The sequence below is a fragment of the Leptonychotes weddellii genome, chromosome 2 (genome assembly GCF_054177405.1).
Source record: "Leptonychotes weddellii isolate Sample4059 chromosome 2, ASM5417740v2, whole genome shotgun sequence".
Classification (NCBI taxonomy): Eukaryota; Metazoa; Chordata; class Mammalia; order Carnivora; family Phocidae; genus Leptonychotes; species Leptonychotes weddellii.
Genome location: NC_138370.1, coordinates 68,859,237 through 68,867,510, shown reverse-complemented (window position 1 = coordinate 68,867,510; position 8,274 = coordinate 68,859,237). Strand labels below are relative to the sequence as shown.

Here is an 8,274-nt window from a genome sequence, read left to right as displayed (position 1 = left end):
GGGGAACACAAGCAGGGGGAATGGGGGAGGGAGAAGCAGGCTTCCTGTGGAGCAGGGAGCCCGACGCAGGGCTCAATCCCAGGACCCTGGGATCATGACCTGAGCTGAAGGCAGCCGCTTAACTGACTGAGCCACCCAGGCGCCCCCATCTTTCCTCTTCTGTTGTATGGGAAAGACTAGCTTTTAGACTCCACACTTCCAGTTCCCGACACCACCCCTCCCAAATTATACGGGCATTATTTCTCTCAAAGTTGCCCTTATTCTGGGTTAATGTCAATTTCTTTATTATTCTAACAAGCTGACCCTTCCTCAAACCTGTGTGGAGATGAAGGAAGCAGGAAGACAGTGACTCCTTGGAGGGCTGGTGGGTGAACATCCCTGACCCAGGTGATTTGGGAATTTAACAGAACATCAAGAAAGAAGTTCCCATCTGTCTTGTGTAATGAGAGACACAGTACTCCAGTTTAAATTGGAAACAGCAACCCAGGTTGATTGGAGAGCCATTGTGAACTGGAAGCTCCCTGAGGGTAGGGCTGTGTTTTGGCTTTTTATCTCCAACCCTGAAGATGTCTGGCACATTGGTGTTCTGTCTTGCTGCTGACAACTCCATAGAAACACAATCCTGATGCCCTTAAATAATTTACCTCTGTCTTTGGCAAGCATTTTTGCTTCCAGATGGAAATACTCTCATCCTCAGCATCAGCCCCATTATTATTACTTGAAAGTTTGAAAACACTGGCAAGGAGGCAAGTTACAGGGCAACAGGGACCTTAATTTTCTAACATCTGCTGGAAGTTCATCCTGCTACAGGAGACCATCTGACACATTTTTGGCTTGCCTGGCTGATGGTTTCATTGCTTAGAAATCAGGAGAAATACCAAGGAGGGCTGATACTGGACTCATAAGGAGGAAATGCTCACCAACAGGGCAGTGATGAGAAACTGGGGCAGCAGTGACTTTGTCACCTTGGTATGTGTACGAGGCAATAAAATAAACATTGAATGTAGTCAGACATATGTCCTGGTCTTTATGAAAGCAGATGCCAAGAAGTTCAGACAAGGGGCGCTGGGTGGCTCAGTCAGTTGAGCGTTTGCCTTCAGCTCAGGTCATGATCTCGGGGTCCTGGGATCAAGCCCCGCATCAGGCTCCCTGCTCAGCGGAGAGTCTGCTTCTCCCTCTCCCTCTCCCTCTGTCCCTTCCCCCTGCTCGTATTAGCACTCTCTCTCAAATAAATTTAAAAAAAAAAAGTTCAGAGAAAACATCACCTTGGGAAGAGACTCTGGAAGTTTAGGAACCTTTTTAAAGCTTCTTCCTGTATACAAACTCCAAAGAGAAAAAATTGGGTTGACCTTCAGAGAGTTCTGTATAAAGATATGGAATAGCTAACAGGTATTCAAGGTTTGCTTTGTGCTGGCCACTGTCCTAAGTTCTTTACAACTCATTTAATTTTCACAACCACCTCATGAGAAAGACCTCATTCCTTCTACAAATGAGGAAATCGAAGCACAGAAAGGAACTTGCTCAATACCACCCAGCTAGGAAGTGACAGGGGTGGGACTTAGGCCCATTAACGGGCTCAGGAGACCGTAAGCCACCACCTGAATATGTCAAGAAGCCCGAACCCCCAAATGAACGGGGGCTTTTCAGAATAAAGCGAACAACAAAGGCACGGTCCACTTGCTGATGAGGACACCGAGGCGTTAACAGGTGGCTAGGAGACCAGGCTGCTCCTGTCTTATTTCGTTTCTTTATTCTTGAAAAGGAGTGATCTCCAAACTGAAAACATTTCTGTGAGAGAAACAGAATCCACACAAACACCGAAGACCGTAGCTCCTCTTAAGTCAACTCAAGTCTCCAGTGGCAACAAACACACGCCACTAAAACAGCCTGCAGCTGACACAGCGGAAATGCCAGTGGGAGCCTATAGATTCAAGAATATGAGAGATGAGCAAGAGCTCTGGTTTCATAAACAGAAAAAAAAAAGGCTAGGGAAACAATAGACACTCGAAGATGTTAAAACCTTGAAAAACTCAAAAAAATTTAAAAAGGCTTAGAAAAAAAGATGATTTTTTAGAAGGCGGGATGGGTTCACTTGCGCAAGGCATGTCAAGACCACATAATATTTAATCGGCAGAGTTTCTAAACTATTCAACTACAGGAATGTAATTGTGACATCATTATGGTCATCAGCAATGTCAGCTGGGCTCACGACTACTGAGCAGTTTCCACGTGCCAGGTGTGGTCGAAAGCACTCAGCATGTATCATCTCACTGATGCTCAGAACCCACCAAGCCATGGCCTAGTAGTGGCCTCTCTTAATCTTAACACATTGAACAAAACTTCTCAGCCTTGTGGACAAAAATAAAAGTTGTTCGTCTGATCAGAGGATGTGTAACTGATTCCTCGAAATGAAAAGGATTTAAATGTACATAAAACAGACGTGTGGAACAACTATATTTAAAATATATTACAGTCTGTGCTTGCTTCTATACGGCTTAACATTTTCACCAGTTACTCAGGTAAAGGAATAAAAGATTTTTCAGGTGATGTAGTATAGTTAGGGGTGGATAATACTAGAAATAGAATCAAGAGTGAGAAAGCCCAAGAGGCTGGAATAAGAGTAAAAGCAATAAATTGGAAACAAAAAGCACTTTTGGATTTTGTTTTTGAATTTGGGGAAATCCAGAATTATTGAATCTCATTGTTGGAAGGAATTCTTGGTTTTCTGGCTCACCTAAGAAGTCCCACTAAATCTCTAGTTCCCTGTTTCTAGTTCCACATGATATGGTATGGGAGATGAAATCAATTTAGTGGATAAAGGTCAGCATTTTAAAAAAGTAAAATAGAAAAAAATCAAAGTGCACCACTTACAGTAATTATTAGCATTACTGTGTTAGCTTTTGTTTCCATTTTATTCTTGGTTGTGTGTGCCCTTGGTGGCGATATAAAATTTATTTCCTGTTATAGAGTGTGGTCAAAAATTTGAAAGCCACTGCTATGGCCAATTCTTAAATACCTTTCTCTCATTACCTCATTAATAAACACTATCTATGGGGAGATATGGAGATTTATATTTTGTACAGAAATTACTCATAGGAAGATTTTTTCCCTTGTAATATTGAATTTAAGTGTGTCCCACTGTGGCTTGAACACCTTGGCTGTATCTCAGCCCTGCCACGTACTGTCCACATGCTCTTGCTCAAATCATTTGACATTTTTTTTTTTTTAAAGATTTTATTTATTTGCGAGAGAGAGAATGAGAGACAGAGAGCATGAGAGGGAGGAGGGTCAGAGGGAGAAGCAGACTCCCTGCTGAGCAGGGAGCCTGATGTGGGACTCGATCCCGGGACTCCAGGATCATGACCTGAGCTGAAGGCAGTCGCTTAACCAACTGAGCCACCCAGGCGCCCCAATCATTTGACATTTTTAATCTAAAATAGCCTAATCTCTAAAAATGCAAATATTACTAATGCCAAAGGAATAATACTTTTCAAACCCAATATGATGGTAAAAAAAATTTTTTTTTAAGAGAAGGCCCTTTAAAAACTCTGAAGATTTTACAAATGCTATTCTTCCTTGTAGCCCTTAAATTCACCTTGGACAAGCCTACTCTCTTCTTGTAACCTTTCAGCTATCTGAAGACAGTTATCAGGAACCTCTCCCCTAGAGTTGAAGCTCCCTGTCTGCGGAGGCACTCTTTGCAAACGCACGGTCCAGAGTCTACAAATCACTCTGGTCACTCACTTCCAAATGCACTCCAGTTTGTGTCTGTTTATTCTGTTTTATTTCATTTTCTCCTGTATACTCATTTTATTTATTTATTTATTTATTTATTTATTTATTTATTTATTTATTATATTTTTTAAGATTTTATTTATTTATTTGACAGAGAGAGACACAGCGAGAGAGGAAACACAAGCAGGGGGAGTGGGAGAAGGAGAAGCAGGCTTCCCACAGAGCAGGGAGCCCGATGCGGGGCTTGATCCCAGGACCCTGGGACCATGACCTGAGCCGAAGGCAGACGCTTAACGACTGAGCCACCCAGGCGCCTCTCCTGTATACTCATTTTAAAGTGAGCATGCAACATGAAAAATGACATGCAAGTAATGAAAATAGCTGTGTTCGGTGCAGGAGCTTCTTGATGACTACTTCGCTGTTTCAAAACTTATTTTTAATGCTGGGATATACTCATCTTCCATAAAAGTAAAACAAGGTGCCCAGAATCTAATTCCAAATGTAGAATAAAATCTCAGTATATAATGGAACGATTATGTCTCTTGTTCAGGAGACAAAATGGCACTAAAATTATTGTCGTGGTTTTGTTTTTTAGTGAATGTTTTCAGCTTAAAGCTCTAAAATGTGTTTTGTTTGTTCATTTGTTTTTGTTTTGTTTTGTTTTTTAATGCCTACTGATGAGCCATATCTCCTCCATCTTGAGTTTATGCCGTTGTTTTTTTTCTGACCTAAGAAGAGCCCTTAACATTTGTCCTTGTTTAATTTCATCTTGTTAGAGGCAGCTCATTGCCCTAGCCTGTCAAGATCGTTTTTCATCATTATTTTGTCATGTGGTCATCTGCATGCTCCTCCCAGGGGCTGGTCACTCACAGGCCACAGTCGCATACCTGCTACACCTTCCTCCCATGGCCCCGGAAAAAAGGAGCCACAGGAAACCCCCGTTCAGGGGACATGATGGAGGGGACAATGAGTGTCCTTTAGGGGAAGTCATTCAGCCAGTTTACAATTCTTCTTCTTGTTCTGGTATTATTTTAGCCCATTTTTTTCTCCCTATGGTCTATAAAGTAAAGAAGAAACAGGCAACTGATTATATTTACCTTTTTTACTTAGTTGCTAGGAAGCTCAGAGTCTGAGCCAATCATGCATTTTGAGTGGGTCCAAAACAGTCAAAAATCCATAGAAGTAAAATAATAATTGTGGTAAAAGCTTTTTTAAAATGATGTGTTTACATTATATGGTATATGTAATTTTAAAGAATTGGGCTACATAGAATAAATCCTACACAGGACTGTTCTGTATCTTGTGTATATCAAATTGTGTTATTTCTATACACATGACATAGAAAAGCAAAACATATTAAGGGACTACCATATTTGAATTTTGTTTAACTTTAAACTGTGTTCAAATAATTAATATTTTCTAATTAACTATAGGTCCCTCAGTAATACATGTGTGAATCTGGCTTTGGGAGGGAAATACAGAAGCTTTTGTGGCAGGAATAATAGTGATGCTAACAAAAATACCGCTGTTCCTCCAAATCATGAGGTAGGCAAATACAACGGCCTGAAGTTGAGTGACACAGTGGAGTTAAAGTGGTGGCTTGGCCTACAGTAGACCTTTCCTTAAATTTTTTTTTATTAAAATTTTTTTTTCAGAGATGGAGCACAAGTGGTGGGGGAGGAGAGGCAGAGGGAGAGGGAGAAAGAGACTCTTAAGCAGGTTCCACACCCAGCTCGGAGCCCAATGATGGGCTCAATCTCACAACCTTGAGATCACAACCCAAGCTGAAATCAAGAGTCAGATGCTTAACCCACTGGGCCACCCAGGCACACCTCCTTAAACTTTTAAGGGTGCTGTTGTTGCCATGTGGGTTTTGCTCACTTCACCACAGCATTTTTATGTGAAGGAAGAATGAAGCACTGGTCTAGGAATTGGGAAGTCTGCTATTCCTCTGTCCTGCTTTTCCTACACCGCCCTATGGTTGGAGGCAAGAGTACCTTTCTCTGAGATGCCTCAAACTCATGAAGATGGGGGCCACCCTCACATGTTAGAAGCATGTGCAGAGGACCTCAATAACTCGGTAATGACGTGGGGCAAATTGCTCTCACAAGTGCCGGCTCAGATCCCAGGTCGTAAGTTGGGGTGTGGTATTGAGCGGCTGAGAGGCTGACTTCTGTGGCTGCTTACCAGGAAGCCAGTGAATGAGGCCTGTCAGTTTTAGGCATCTGTTTAGGAGAACAAAGAGCTGTGGTAACAGAATATGACAGAACTACAGGTGGTGTCAGGGGGACACAGAGCCAGCTCTGGACGTGAGGGTCATAAAGCAAAACAGGAATTTGTCCTGCAGACCTGGTCTATAAAAGTGAGCCGGAGAATCATTTTTGGAGTTTGGTCTTTGTAGCTGCCTTGAAAAATATCTAAAAAGTTGGAAAAAAATAAAAATTTTGATGAAGGCTTTCACATTCGAAGATTTTGGTATCTCCATCGACAAGAGGGGGTGTAGTTGGGGCTAACCAAATGATTTGGGGGTTTTTTTGGTGCAGAAATGATAGGAGGTTTGGGTGGCTTCTATAAAGGAGAATAAGCTCTGTTCGTTGTGACTACTTCCATGATGGGACATGAAAGGGCATTGTGGGGAGTGACAAAATGGAAGGCAGTGTTTAGGTACTGAGACAGAATGCTATGCTCTTGATTTTATTTTATTTTTTTAATGTTATTTATTTTAAAAAGAGAGAGGGAAAGGGGAAAAATATATCCTTAAAATTTTTTTAAAGATTTTATTTATTTATTTTAGAGTGAGCAAGAGAGAGAGAGAAGACACACACACACATACATACCCATGAGTGGGGGAGGGGGGAGGGAGAGAGAGGAGAGAGAGAGGTCCCCTCGCTGAGCAGGGGGCGCCATGCTGGGCTCCGTCCCAGGACCCTGAGATTCCAACCTGAGGCAATACAAAGAGCTGGACACTTAACTGACTGAGGCACCCCAGTGCCCCTATCCTTAGAATTTCTAAACATTCCTTAATTGGAGAAAATCTGCTCTAGTTGGAAGGAGGGCAAAACACCTGGCAGAGTTCAATATGGTGGACCCATGAAGTCCAGATCCACTGCAGTGGCTTTTTCTTGCATGCCTTGAAGATGGTTTGCCTCCTATGGTTGCAGGGTTAAAATGCGAGGTCTTCAGGGAGGAGCTCTAACTAGGTTTCTTACTTACCCAGAGTGGCCTTCCAAACCCTGGTGCCAGAAGTAGGAAACTGAAGTCTTGCCCCCATCCTTCATTTGCTCTCCAGAACCAGCACAAGCCACTCTCTCCATATGCTTCGGGTTTTCTTGAACATCTGACGGCAGGTGGATAGCACAGGGATTAGGAGAACAGGCTTCAGACCCCCCTCAGTGGTATACAGCTCAGCTCCTCCACTTACTAGCAGTGTCACTTCAAGCAGGTTATTTAAGTCTTTCTATGCCTCAGTTTCCTCATCTGTAAAGTGGGGAGGTTATTAGCACATATCTTATAAGGTCCTTGTGAGGATTAGAGGAGTTTGTACAAGTGTTAGATGTGTCCCTGACACACATTAAGAGCTCAACAAATGGGAGCTGCTATTCCTACTTCCCTGGAAAAATTGGAAGAAGGATGATTAAAATAAAGGATATGCTAAATTATTTACCAGATGACTTATGGTGAGCATGGTATTGTGCTATGCATGGGAGCTAAGCAATTTTACGATGATTCCAACCCTCCAGGGATTTAGAGCTAGGCTGATGTGGAAGAGAACACCACAAGGTCCAAGTGCCCCTGAGGATAAAGAGTGCACATGGTGTAGGATCCTAAAAAGATGCTACAAGACCATTATAGATGTAGAAATCCCTGGAATTATTTCAGCACCGAGTTTTGAGACTAATTTTTGGCATCCAATTGCAAGATGTGAATGTTTGGGTGTTTTGAAAGGGGGAAGGAAATTCGAAACCCCCGATACTCATTTTCTATACTGCCGTAATAATACGTGTAATCCTCTCTCCCCTAATCACTTATCCCATTGTTTTGTGATTATCTGCTGATGCATTCGTCTCCATTGTCAACCCTGGAGAGATGACACTCTGTGTTACTCATCTTCATATCCCCAGGCCTGAACACATGGCCTGCACTTGGCAGGCATTTACTTAGAGGTTGGCTGAAGGAATAAATGAGTGCTGAGGGCATTGTCGGCATATCTAAAATTGAACGCCACCAACTTCCCTCTTTTGGATGTAGATTATATTATTCATTCAGGCTTTCTAAATACCGATCCTTTTTTTTTTTTTAACTCTCTTTGGCCACCTTACAATTTCCAAATCCTACTGAGTCTTCCTTTTACTTCCATTTACTCCCATCAACAGCCCTGTCACCATCACCCTTATGTCAGGTGTGCCTTATTTTATTTCTGAATAATCACCCCAAACACCCTCTGCCCCTTCCACTTTCATGGCTTTCTTCAAGCTCTGCTTGACACTTTGAATCTTCTATTACCCCCTGCCCCTCTCCAAACCCCACCTCACCCCTAAG

General features: G+C 42.4%; 1 protein-coding gene across 1 annotated transcript in view; it reads left to right on the top strand.

The window, feature by feature from the left end:
* The window catches only part of REELD1 (reeler domain containing 1), a 29,357-nt gene continuing 21,083 nt past the window's right edge, over window positions 1–8,274 (top strand). The window contains exon 1 of the mRNA XM_081811803.1: window positions 1–2,519. The gene's annotated coding sequence lies outside the window, so the exon portion shown is untranslated. The remainder of the gene's footprint in view (window positions 2,520–8,274) is intronic.